The following is a 13,985-nucleotide window of genomic DNA, read 5'->3' on the forward strand; positions in this document are numbered from 1 at the left end:
TAGCATATAATACACAAAATCTATCATATCCCTATATAGTAGTGTGAGTGTGTGTGTGTGTATATATATATATATATATATATATATATATATATATATATATATATATATATATATATATATATATATATATATTTATATATATACATACACACGTGTGTTATTTGTTTCCTGTCATGCTGAGCGGTAATCACTCAGACAACAATCGCCCACAAATTCCCCAAGCTGCTGTGCGGTAGTCAGGAAAGGGGGAGGCAGGGGGAAGGGTTGAATCTGTGTGCATTCATAACTACTGTATCTAAGTGTTTAGCCATCATTTTTGATGGATCATATACACTAGTTATAACATCTGGGAGCATTCACTCCAGCTGTGTACAAACCAAGGTACTTTGAATTCAGCTACCAACAAACTTGCTAAATCTGAACCTGCTAACCTACAAGCCCAGCTACTAACACTAGGTCGTGGGATACAGGAGGTTGATTCTCAACAATCAAGATGCTGTCTCAAAGTGAAGCTAGAATTTTTCTTTAATTAGTGCTTGACCTTTTTAAGTTTAATTATCGGGGTTCATACTGGAAATTTTACCTATGTACTGAATATCATGGATATTCTCACTCCCTTTTTTTCTGTGAATGCTTGTCTTGTTTACCTGGGTTTGGAGTGACCATTTTAACAAATGGATCATAAATCCCATAAAAATTAGTAATTGTCTTTACTTGTAAAGAAAGTTCTGGATATCCAGGTAATATGTTATATCATTTTATGATTGTATTCTGAATAACGGCTCCACTGCCAAATGAGCATGTTATCTGATGTTTTGGTTTTAAATATTTCTAATCATATGTTACATAGTATTTGTTCCTACATGTATACAAACCTTTCATCCTTTAAATAGGGAGATAGATGATAGTATGAGCTGGAATAACTGTTAAATTTATTAATGAGGTAGTTAACAACAGGTGGTGAGTGTGGGCAAGAAGCCCCGCCCCTCCACCTGTTAAAAGATCTCTATGAAGGGCATGCATTTAAGATTCCCCTGACCCACTTAGGATTATTGCATCTGACTGAAATTTCACCAGTGTATTGGAACATTAGTGTATAGATCACATGATAATTTGCAGCACTGAACTCACATTGTTACCTTTTTTACAGGTGTTAGTTTGAAGTGCAAAGTGACTAAGGATCCAGTCGAGTACCGAGCAGTGATCAGGTTTCTATATTTGAAAGGTCGCATGCCAAACCAGACCTTGGATGAAATGAAACAAACTTATGGCCATAATATGATGTAAAACACGGGCATCGCCAGTTCAAGTGTTGCGGAACACCTGTTGAAACAGCGCCAGTTCCATGACACCCCCATTCTGCCACTGATGAAGAGACCATCCATCAAGTAGAGGCTGCCATTTTGGAAGACCACCGTATAACTTTTCTTCAGATAGCCCAAATTGGGAAGATAAGTGTAGGGTTTGTGGAAAAAAAATCATTCAGGATCATTTACACATGCAAAAGGTGTCTGCACTGTGGATTCCCAGGTTCCTTACTCCTTTTTACATGCATGAACGAGTTGATTGCTCAAAGGCTCATTTGAACATGTCAACAAAACCAGGAAGCCTTTTTTTATAGACGTATTACATAGAATGAAACATGAGTTCATCACTATGATCCTGAGACTAAAGTCCAGTCTATGCAGTGGAAGCACCTCGACTCGCCACCCCCAAAAGAAGGCAAGAGTGCAACCCTCAGCAGAATAGGTCATGCTTATCGTCTTTAAGCAGCAGCATGCAGTAGTGATGATGGATTTCCTGGCCAAGGATACCTCAATTACTGGGACTTAATATGCTTCACTACTGCGTAAATTGCGAGAATCAAACTCAAAAGGCGAGGCGTGCTGACCAGAGTAGTCCGACTCCGGCAAGACAATGCTCCAGTCCACAACTCGCATATCGCCCAGACAGAAGCGCACTCTTGTGGCTATAAAATTCTTCAGCAACCCCCTTATTCTCCTGACCTAGCACCATCTAACTTTCACCTCTTTCCAACCATGAAGTCATTTTGAAGGGAATATGTTTTCCAGATGATGAGAGGCTGATTTCCAAGGTGGAGTCATGGTTTAAGGCTCGACCTACCAACTTTTACAAACAAGGTCTCCAGAGTTGCATAAAACAATGGGAAAAATGCATAACCCTGGGTGGTGCTGTGTAAAGAAAGATTAATAACTGTTCCCAAGTTTTGTCTGTCTGTCTCTGCCTGAAGTGGATCAGGGGAAGTCAGTCTTAATGAACGTCCCTCGTACTTTAGTTTTCTGCTGTAACCTGTATGGAAGTACTGATGCACACACTGTCAAACTTTTCATATTTTTTCTTTCTGTAAGTGAATGGTGTCTGTTTTTGGCTTTGATGATGGATATGAAGCAAGAGATTTGTACTTGCAGGGGAAAGGGTGGACATTGCAATGCTATCTCGGGAAAAAGTAACAGGGGGTCTGTATCATCAGTTACTTCCCGAAGACTCAAAATCTAGCAAGGCCCGAACCTCGAGTCCACTACAGCCAGATTTTGAATCTTTGCAGTAATCTCAGCGACTAAGCCAAGTGTTTCCTGCTCCCATCCCTTTAAATGAACAATGTCATACGAGAGACAATACAACTCGATAACCTTCTTTGCAGAGGCAAGTGCAAGGAGGGCTGTCTTGAGAGTTAAGTCACAATCTGATGCTTGAATCGACAGTTCATAAAGAGCTACTTCCTTGGAACGTAGAACTTTCACTACATTCCAAGGAGGTAGTCTCACTTCTGACTGAGGGAACGTAAGTCCAAAACTCTGTATGAGCATAAGCTCAGAACTCTTTATGAGCATAGTCAATTCGGTCGAGGAAGAAATGTCAATTCTATTTAGTTGTCTAAAGACAAGGCTCAAGGCTGAGCAGTAGCCTTTCACTACCGAGACTGAGTAGAGTTTTTCCTGGAGGTACAACAAAAACTCAGCGATCAAGGGTATAGTGGCGAGACACCCTGTCCCCAACACCAACCACAAAATATTGTCAACTACACTTGGTAGTCAGCAATAGACCTTCTGACGTATTCAGACATCTGTTTTGCCACTGCATGTGAAAAAATTCTCTTCGAAAGAGGATGCTGTATAACCTCCAAGTTGAAGCTGTAGGGATTCAACTGTCTTGTGACAGATCTCTGCGAGGGGTTGCCAAAGGAGGTCGTGGAGGGGTAACATTTTGCTTACTGCCACAGCGGTGCTATTAGAGTCATCAATTGATTCTGGGATGACGTCACCATGTTGAGAAGTCTCCTCGTTAGGCAGAACGAGGGGAAACGCTTAGACGATTATTATCTCATAGATGTTGAAAGGTTTCCTTTGGGTCTGATACTGATGAACAGTATACCGGAAGCTTCCATGGATCTCCCACCTCCGTCACCTGTGTCTCGGCAATTTCCCCGCCAGTGGTAAGTCAGGAGGAATGGCCCCCCTAGTGGGAGCAACCTCGTTTTCCAGCCGTATCTCCTCTTTTTTCCTGAGCCCCCTTACCATGAAAGGGCTGCTTGGGTTTCGAAGACTTCTTAACGGACTGCCTAGAAGCCTTGTTCACCTTCTTGTAAGCCTGTCTGCACACAGGAGACAGTTTCAGTGCAGAAGGAGCTGAAGATGAGATGGTACTGTCTTTTGGAGAAGGAGTATTGACTTGCCTTTCTTCATCACTTCACAACTAAATCGATGTCTTCGTTGTTGAACAAGAAAAGCCCCGCCACCAACAAGTTACATAGACATAGAGGTTCCTTCTCTGGCACCTGCCTCTGGAATCTTGAAATGACAGTGTCATGCCATTTTAAGACCCCGTTAGCCCACTGGTTGCCCTCGTTGTGTGCAAGGAACTCGACCACTCTCTCCCCGGAAAGCAGAACTTCATTGAACGCTTTCTTTTTAAATATTTAACTTAGCCGGTGAATATATAATAGCTGCTGCTCCGGCGGCTCGACAGAAAAACACAAAAACTCGCGAGCGATCGCTATGAAGGTTGCAGGTGTGCCCACCAGCGCCAACTATCGGCCAGATACCGCATATGCATGTAAACAGCTCCAATTCTTCTCTGTCGGTCTGATCGACAAGACGTACCATTACTCGCTGTTAACCTGGAGTTTTTCAACAGACTTGGTGAAGTACTTCATTTTGGTTTGAGCTTTCGCAGTGCAGGTGTTTTATTTTCAACTTAAACTCTTGAACTCTTTTTTGGACAGATTTAATTGTTGATGACTTTGGATTGTTTTTTGGACTTTCTTTGACTTTTTCAAAATGGCTGACCCTTCTCCAATTCCTAGATTTCGTAAGTGTAATGCTAGGGATTGCAATAAGCGTCTTCCAAAGGCCTCTCTCGACCCACATACTGTGTGTTCTAATTGTCGGGGTAAAACCTGTCAATTAGGAGATCGGTGTGAGGAGTGCGTGGGCCTTTCGGAATTCGATTGGCTTGAGTTTGACAAGTATTCTCGTAAGCTAGAGAGAGATAGGGTGAGGAGAAGTTCCTCTAGATCGTTAGAATTTTCCTCCTCCCATGCCCCTGAACCTAATCCTTCCCCTGTAGTAGTTGTGCCTGAACCCTCTACTAGCACTCAGGAACCATCAATGCGGGATATGTTACGTGCCATTCATGCTTTGGGCGAGAGAGTTGAGTCGTTAGCTACAGACCGTAATCAACTCATGGCGGATGTAAAAGAGTTAAAGTGTCAGAGTGCCACATTGGAAAATCGTGGGAAAGTGATTAGTGCGCAAAGTGTTATCAGTGTTGCGACCGAGGGTTCGTCTGTTCGTGCCTGTCGTTCGCCTAGTCCGAGACCTCTTGCAAGCTCCCAAGCCCCAGGGAGAAGTAATGTCGTAGGACTTATGGGTTCGAGAGGCTTTAATCAGCGAACAGACGTTCCCTCTATGGTTTCAGGCGTGTCTCATCAAGACCGCCCCTACCATAAGACGAGCGAGACGGTTTTCTCCTCGTCATCCGAAAGCTTTTCGCGTAAGAAACCGTGGAGCAAGGTTTCGAGGCCCTTAAAGCGAAAGTCAGTCCCTTCAGGACAGGTCCAACGTCCTGGTTGTAGCCATTGGGACAGCTCTGACCCTGTGCAGTCATCGGAAGACTGCTCGCCGCCTAAACATTAACGTAACACAGGCTCCGAGAGTTACCCTCGTCTCTTACTGCACCCATTCCCGTTGATCCTAAATGGGTTGTACTGCAAGACATGCAGAATAAGCTTGCCTCTCTTATGGAGGACTATTCTGCTGAAAAGGTTCAGGATGATCCTCGCCGCTTAGCTGATCGAGATCCTGGCCGTCAGCCGCCCAAACGAGCCTTTGCTCGTCCTGTTGACGTTGGCGTTACAAAGTCACGTCAGTCACGTTTTGTAGAGCCTCACTCGATGCAGTCCCGTGTTGACTTTCAGCCGCATGTGGACGTTCAGCCGCTGCCGAATGCTCTTGTTGACGTTCAGGACGTTCGCCAACCAGCGAAGTTGACTTGTTTTGACGCTGAGCGTCAAGCATCGCAGTCAAGAGTTGTTTTGACTGCTCAGTCTAGGCAGTCAAGGCAGTCTCGAGTTGACGTCGAGCGTCCTCCCGCTCCTGTTGTTGTTGACAGTCAGGCTGTTAAGCAGTTACATGACATAGCGTCCTGGACTGCTACTGATGCACCGGTGCGTGTGGACTCTGCTTGTCAAGCATTGCCACCAAGGCAGGTCTCCCCTTTGCTTGTAACTCAGCAGTTATCGGACGAAGCTCCTTCAGATGAGGACGTTGCTGATCCTCATCCTGATGATAATCCTTCAGATGTAGATGAACCTAAGGCGGTTCCTCCTTCGATGGACTTTAAGAAGATCATGTTGATTTTCAAGGATCTTTTTCCCAATCACTTTGTTGCTGTTGCTCCTCGTTCGCCACCGTCTGAGTTTGCTCTAGGCTTACCTGCTACCAAGCCAGCCTTTACTAAGCTAGTGCTTTCTCGCTCTTCCAAGAGGGCTTTACGTCTTTTAGGCGACTGGTTGGATACCAGGAGGAGTTTGGGGAAGATGGCCTTTGCCTTCCCTCCTTCTAAGCTTGCTTCTAGATCGAGCGTCTGGTATGACACGTGAGAAGTTCTCCGCTTGGGAGTCCCTGCCTCTGCCCAGGGTGACTTCTCAAGCCTCGTAGACTCTCCCCGTCGCCTGGCCATGAGACGCTTGAAGATTAGTTGGTCCTCCTCGGACCTTGACCATCTGCTTAAAGGCGTATACAGGGCCTTTGAAGTGTTTAACTTTCTTGACTGGTCATTAGGAGCTTTAAGTAGGAAGATCTCGTCTGCCGACCAAGATGTTTCCTTACTTATCATGTCCTGTATGGATAAAGCCATCCGCGATGGCTCCAATGAGCTCGCCTCCACCTTTACGTCAGGAGTCTTAAAGAAGCGAGAAACCCTTTGCTCTCTCCTTTCGGCAGGAGTTACTCCCTGTCAGAGATCGGAACTGCTCTTTGCTCCCTTATCAGCGTCCTTGTTTCCACAACAGCTGGTTAAGGATATAGCTGCTTCGCTTGTGCAGAAGGACACCCATGACCTGATGGCGTCCTCTGCTCGCAAAGGGGCTCCTTCTGCATCCTTTGCTGTGAGACCCAGGATCGAGACTCCGGCATCTAGATTTAACCCGCCCTTTCGTAGCAGAGCTCCCAGCAGGGGAAGCTCTCGTGCCGAGGGAAAGAGAGGTAAGAAGAGAGGAGCCAAGTCCTCCCGTGGCAGAGTCTGACTGCCCACAGCCTCAGACAGCGGTAGGTGCCAGATTGAAGAGCTTCTGGCAGGCCTGGGAGAAGAGGGGTGCAGACCAAGAGTCTGTTCTGTTGCTCAGAGAGGGGTACAAAATACCGTTTGTACGCAAACCTCCTCTAGTGACAACTCCCATAGACCTCTCTCCCAGGTACCGAGAGGAGTCAAAGAGACAAGCCCTAAACCAAGAAGTGTCTCTGTTGCTAGAGAAGGGAGCGGTGGTGAAAGTCTCGGACCTTCAATCACCGGGGTTTTACAACCGTCTCTTCCTAGTCCCAAAGCATACAGGAGGTTGGAGACCGGTGCTAGACGTCAGTGCGCTCAACGTTTTTGTTACAAAAACAAAATTCACGATGGAGACCACGAAGTCCGTCTTAGCAGCGGTCAGAGAGGGAGACTGGATGGTCTCTCTCGACCTACGAGATGCGTACTTCCACATTCCTATACACCCGGATTCCCAACCGTTTCTGAGGTTTGTTTACAGGAATGTGGTATACCAGTTTCGAGCCCTGTGCTTTGGCCTCAGTCCTGCTCCTCTCGTGTTTACGAGGCTCATGAGGAATGTGGCAAAAATCCTCCATCTATCGGGAATCAGAGCCTCCCTGTACTTGGACGACTGGCTTCTCAGAGCATCGTCCAGTCATCGCTGTCTGCAGGATCTACATTGGACGTTGGGTCTAGCCAAGGAATTGGGACTTTTGGTCAACCTAGAAAAGTCCCAACTGATCCCATCCCAGACTATTCTATATTTGGGGATGGAGATTCGCAGTCCAGTTTTTCGGGCTTTTCCGTCTGCCACCCGAATAGAACAAGCCCTGCTCAAAGTCCAACTAATGCTGAAAAGAGAACGTTGTTCAGTCAGGAGTTGGACGAGTCTCGTAGGGACTCTCTCATCCCTGGAGCAGTTTGTCTCGCTAGGGAGACTACACCTTCGGCCTCTCCAGTTCCATCTAGCCTCTCACTGGAACAAGGACAAGACGTTAGAGACGGTATCAATCCCGGTCTCCGAACCAGTAAAGGCATGCCTGAAATGGTGGGACAGCAATATCAGTCTGAGAGAGGGACTATCCCTAGCAGTCAAGAACCCAAACCACGTGTTGTTCTCAGACGCGTCGGATTTGGGTTGGGGTGCGACCCTGGACGGTCGGGAATGCTCGGGTCTGTGGACCTCAAGTCAGAAGAACATGCACATCAACGGCAGGGAGCTGTTAGCAGTCCACTTGGCCTTGATGAAATTCGAAAGCCTTCTTCGAAACAAAGTGGTAGAGGTCAACTCAGACAACACCACAGCTTTGGCGTACATCTCCAAGCAAGGAGGCACACACTCCCTCACGCTGTACGAGATCGCAAGGGACCTTCTCATTTGGTCAAGAAATCGAGGCATCTCCCTGTTGACGAGATTCATCCAGGGGGACTTGAACGTCTTGGCAGACTGCCTCAGTCGGAGGGGTCAGGTAATTCCTACGGAATGGACCCTCCACAAGGACGTGTGCAAGAGTCTTTGGGCGACTTGGGGTCAACCCACCATAGACCTCTTTGCCACCTCGTTGACCAAGAGGTTACCAATCTATTGCTCACCAGTCCCAGATCCAGAAGCAATCCACATAGACGCGTTTCTACTGGATTGGTCTCATCTGGACTTATATGCATTCCCACCATTCAAGATAGTCAACAAGGTACTGCAGAAGTTCGCCTCTCACGAAGGGACAAGGTTGACGTTGGTTGCTCCCCTCTGGCCCGCGAGAGAGTGGTTCACCGAGGAACTTCAATGGCTGGTAGACATTCCAAGAAGTCTTCCTCTAAGGATAGATCTATTACGTCAGCCCCACGTAAAGAATGTTCATCAAAGCCTCCCCGCGCTTCGTCTGACTGCCTTCAGACTATCGAGAGACTCTCAAGAGCTCGAGGCTTTTCGAAGGAGGCAGCCAGTGCGATTGCGAGAGCTAGGAGAGCTTCTACCATCAGAGTATACCAGTCGAAGTGGGAAATCTTTCGAGACTGGTGCAAGTCAGCATCTGTGTCCTCTTCCAGTACCTCTGTAGCCCAAATCGCAGATTTTCTTTTACATCTGAGAAATGTTCGCTCCCTCTCAGCTCCCACGATTAAGGGCTACAGGAGCATGTTGGCTTCGGTCTTTCGTCATAGAGGCTTAGATCTTTCCAACAATAAAGATCTCCAAGATCTCCTTAAGTCTTTCGAGACCTCTAAGGAACGTCGTTTGGCAACTCCTGGATGGAACTTAGACGTGGTTCTAAGGTTCCTCATGTCAGACAGGTTTGAGCCATTACATTCAGCCTCCCTGAAGGATCTCACCCTCAAGACGCTTTTCCTAGTGTGCTTGGCTTCGGCTAAAAGGGTCAGTGAAATTCATGCCTTCAGTAAGAACATCGGCTTTTCTACAGAAAAAGCCACATGTTCACTTCAACTTGGTTTCCTGGCCAAAAATGAACTGCCTTCTCGTCCTTGGCCTAAGTCCTTTGATATACCTTGCCTATCAGAGATCGTAGGCAACGAACTTGAAAGAGTGCTGTGTCCAGTTAGAGCTCTTAAGTTCTACTTAGCTCGTACTAAGTCCTTACGAGGTGGATCTGAGGCATTATGGTGCTCAGTTAAGAAACCATCATTGCCTATGTCAAAGAATGCTTTGTCATATTTTATCAGATTTTTAATACGAGAGGCTCATTCTCACTTGAATGAAAAAGACCGATGCTTGCTTAAGGTTAAGACGCACGAAGTAAGAGCTATAGCAACTTCCGTGGCCTTTAAGCAAAATAGATCTCTGCAAAGTATTATGGACGCGACCTTTTGGAGAAGCAAGTCGGTATTCGCGTCATTTTACTTAAAAGATGTCCAGACTCTTTACGAGGACTGCTACACACTGGGTCCATTCGTTGCAGCGAGTGCAGTAGTGGGTGAGGGTTCTACCACTACATTACCCTAATTCCAATATCCTTTTAATCTGTCTCTTGAAATGTTTTTAATCTTGTTTTTGGGTTGTACGGAAGGCTAAGAAGCCTTTCGCATCCTGGTTGATTTGGCGGGTGGTCAAATGTCATTTCTTGAGAGCGCCCAGATTAGGGGTTTGATGAGGTCCTGTTGTATGGGTTGCAGCCCTTGATACTTCAGCTCCTGGGAGTCTTTCAGCATCCTAAGAGGATCGCTGGGCTTCGTGAGGAAGACAGACTAACAAGGCAGAGTAATCATCTAAGTCAACTTCCTTACCAGGTACCTATATATATTTGGGTTTTGTTATGATATAACTGTCAAAAACTCTAAGCATATACGCTGTAAACTTAATTAACTCTGGTCTCTACCCACCACCATGGGTGTGAATCAGCTATTATATATTCACCGGCTAAGTTAAATATTTAAAAATGATATTTTAATTATAAAATAAATTTTTTAATATACTTACCCGGTGAATATATAAATTAAAGGCCCCCCCTTCCTCCCCGATAGAGACCCAGCGGGATGAGAAGAATTGGAGCTGTTTACATGCATATGCGGTATCTGGCCGATAGTTGGCGCTGGTGGGCACACCCGCAACCTTCATAGCGATCGCTCGCGAGTTTTTGTGTTTTTCTGTCGAGCCGCCGGAGCAGCAGCTATTATATATTCACCGGGTAAGTATATTCAAAAATTTATTTTATAATTAAAATATCATTTTTATCTGGATTCGACAAATCCTCGTGTTGGCCAGATAGCCAATGGAACCAGACCAGTAGTCTATCCGTGAAGAGGCTTGTAAAGTTGCCTTAGCAATGCTCTCCATGTTTGTGGCGTCTGCAGCCATAAACATCACCTGTTATGCTGCCAGCTTGTCGACCGTGATGGTCTGTGGCAAGGCTGACACTGCCGGATCTAAAGGCAAAAGCGAGGGATTGTTGTAGATGTTGTAGTACTTCCTCTGCCTTACGAAAGGTGGAGGAAGCAAAGGAGAAGAGGTACTCACTTTTAGAAAGTCCTTCCCCGTTATCTGTGAGATGACTTTTTAATGGGCCCTTACCCCACCTAAGACCAAGGCAGATCTAGCATGATCTTTCTGGGTTGTGGGGTATGGCTGAACAAGTCCAAAACCATGTCCACCTCCTCTGGAGGGGAGTACGTGGGTTCCCCAAGTCCATAATCTTTCTTATGCAAGGCAGGACCTGCATAAAGAATTAGTCAGACTCCCTTTGCTCAGTGGCAGAAGCTTCAGGACTAATTATTGGAGGTAACACATCATCTGAATTGTCAGAATCTGCGTTCAGAGTTTCCTAAGACTCCATACTCACACCCATAGGAGCCTAGGTTGAGGTGCCCTGTTCCAAGTCTTCTTTTCTTCAGTTTGATGCTTCTTGCTTTCCTTAGTGTTTCCTCAACTTTGCTCCAATTGTGTTTACGGTCAGGGTCCTCAACATGTACCCCATTGGGGTAGCAAGACCTAGGGCACCGCGGCCTGAATTATCTTCTGATGCGTTGGGTTATTGACAATCTTCGATACTCAGTTCTTAGGAAGAGATTTCAGGTCCTTCTGCTCTCGAGGCTTTGCGGAGGAGGAGTAGGCTAGAACACTAACAGTACCTTCTGGGGAGGTGCCGCAGGCTGCAAAATCTCTACAGAGGCTCGATGGAAGCAAGCAATAGGCTCCAGGGTGGAATGGTGGGTGCAGTGTGGACTTTTCTACTGGCGATAGCTGATAATTTTTCTGTGAATGAGACATCTCTTGAAGATCTTGAACCCCTACTAGCCCTTGGGTGAAAGGTATCTCCTGGAGGAGGCGTAACCTGTCTCTGTTTCCTCTGTTTTCCAGTCACCTTAATTTGAATAATACCCAATTTTTTCATAAGGAATTTGGCTTAGCATGGGTTGCCTTGGAGTCCAGGTATAGCTGATACCTTTGATGGGTCACCAGGCAGGAACAACAGGGACTGGAGGACGAGGGGAAGCACGAATGATGGTAGTTGTGCTGTTCCTATGCCTTGGATCCAATGGGGGACTGGAACCAGGTCGTAGCCTGTTTAACGGCTTTAACGAGCTCTTTTAACCATGGAATGTCCTCGCAAACAACGAGAGACCAAAAGAGTTCTTGATGGCGAGGAACATTTGCGCACTTGCTGGTTGCGAGACCAAGCCTCTTCCAGCGAACGAACCTCTGACTGCACACGTCCAAGGAAAAGGGAATAGACCAAAGTCAGTGGCAGAATGTTAGGCAACATTTCTCAGGTGCGAACATGGTGCGCATCTGCCACTAGACCAAAGTCAGTTTGCTTGCAAGACTAAGCCTCACGAACTGGTGTGTAAACAATCGCAAGAGCACGTGCAGATGCTTCACGAGTCGCCTGTACCTTCCGTGTACCCAGGAAAGATCGCATGCACTCTGATGTTGATAAGCATGGCAAGGTTGATTTGGTTAAGAGAATTTGCTACACCTGCCAATGTTCTTCAGACCAAACTGACATTCCTCTTGAAGGAGCAGATGGCTGAGGTGAAACCCTAAAGGGTAGAGCAATCTTGAGAATTGCAGAAACTAATTGTGTCCTGAGGGCACAGTGGAAAGTGCCTTGAATCCAGGAAGTTGTCAGCCATGATCACCAGATTGCTCTCAAAATAAATCAATCAATATGAAGAACATAACTCCGGAGAGCTAGTGGGAGGTGGCGAAGAATTGTGCACCTGCTTACAAGGGACTTGAGAAGGTAGACCACTTAAGAGAGGAAGGCCTCTCAAGCTGGCGAGAGCAATGTCCATCCTCGTAGAGTTGAACTCAAGCTGGCTGAACCAAGCATGCCAACTGGAACTCAGAAAAGAACCTGCCTGTAATTCAAGTGGGCTAGGTGAGGAATGCCTAGGCCACCACTGCAGAGACAGCTGTGCACTCCTGCTATGGTCCAAGCTTTAACACCTTCAACAGTCATTCCTTCGGGGGTGGGGAACCCAAAAGCCCCAAGGAAGGCCACAACTGACACAGTGCGTCGAGAGATACTCTCCAAAGGCTGAAGCCATCGCTGTTTCACTAGGGGAAGCAGTGGGCTCTTATGGGCTTGAAGGTTATCCAGGGGTCAAACGATCATCGCTCTTATCCAATTGGTCTCTGAAGGAAGCCATACAGGAAGGGGAAGGTGGGAGGGTAGGAGCCACAGGAGGGATAAGTTGGGACTTCTTTGAACTCGAGGATGAACGCAATGGTAAAGAATCCTTTTTAGATTTTTTCCTGTCTACCATACCACTCCCATTGAGAGGATGATCACTCATGACACGCAGCGCAAGGAGAAGCCTCCGTGCAGGAGTTTTGTCTGTACGAAGGTCAAAACGTGAGAATCCATCTCCATTGCTGACATAAATGTACTGCAAAAGCAAACAGATTTGCCACGACAAACCTGCATGTTTGCAGTCCACAATACCCAGCATTTCTGAAAAGAAAGAGAAATTTTAAATGTCTTACAACCAGTTCAATAGGAATAAATCCAAAAGAGGCACGATATATATGCACTCAACTATAGCCAAAACAAAAGTGAGGAGAACTCACTGGGTGGGTGTTTGGCAGTGGGGAGGTTGGTCTACCCCCACCTAATTAGTGGAAGGTTTATGGTACTTGGCGTAAAAGTTTTTTTTGGCTAAATCCAGCTTGTGCTGAAACATACATCCATAGTAAATTATGAAGGTTTGTATTTGTGTCGGAAAAAATAACATTTTAGTCATTAAGGGACCTAGTTTTGCCCATCTTAAAACTAATGGTCCCTCTGGTCAAAAAATACAAGTGGTGACTGGAAAGGAAGCAAAGGAAATAGTACAATCAGAAAAATGGCATTACTTGGAAAGGGGGGGGGTTAATTCTATGCTTTGTAGAGAATGTACACAGTGCTCGAGATGACAAAATCTACAGAGGGAGTACAAGGATTTTATAAGCCTGAAATGTTAAACTACTAAATGGGAAAGATGTGGTAAAAATTCTTCATAGGTAAATCCTTGTTACCTTGGACTTTGAAGCATATGATTAAAGTGAGTGGTAAAATAGAGATTGGCTGCAGTATTAGATAAACTGGAGAGAAACTGCCATTTACTGGTAAATAAAAATGTGCCAATGTAGAAAGAACAAACTTATGATGGGTAAAGAAGCTCTGTACAGTACTTCTCTATACTGCAGAAACATGAGCAATGAAGAGGCATTAGGAAGAAACTTTTATAAAATGTGACTTCAATATTTTTTTTATTCATGG

The 13,985-nt window shown here is 45.9% G+C and overlaps 1 protein-coding gene across 1 annotated transcript in view; it reads right to left on the reverse strand.

The window, feature by feature from the left end:
- LOC137632419 (uncharacterized) overlaps positions 1-13,985 on the reverse strand; it is a 342,058-nt gene that overhangs the window by 1,067 nt on the left and 327,006 nt on the right.

This window comes from Palaemon carinicauda, chromosome 41 (assembly GCF_036898095.1).
Source record: "Palaemon carinicauda isolate YSFRI2023 chromosome 41, ASM3689809v2, whole genome shotgun sequence".
Classification (NCBI taxonomy): domain Eukaryota; kingdom Metazoa; phylum Arthropoda; class Malacostraca; order Decapoda; family Palaemonidae; genus Palaemon; species Palaemon carinicauda.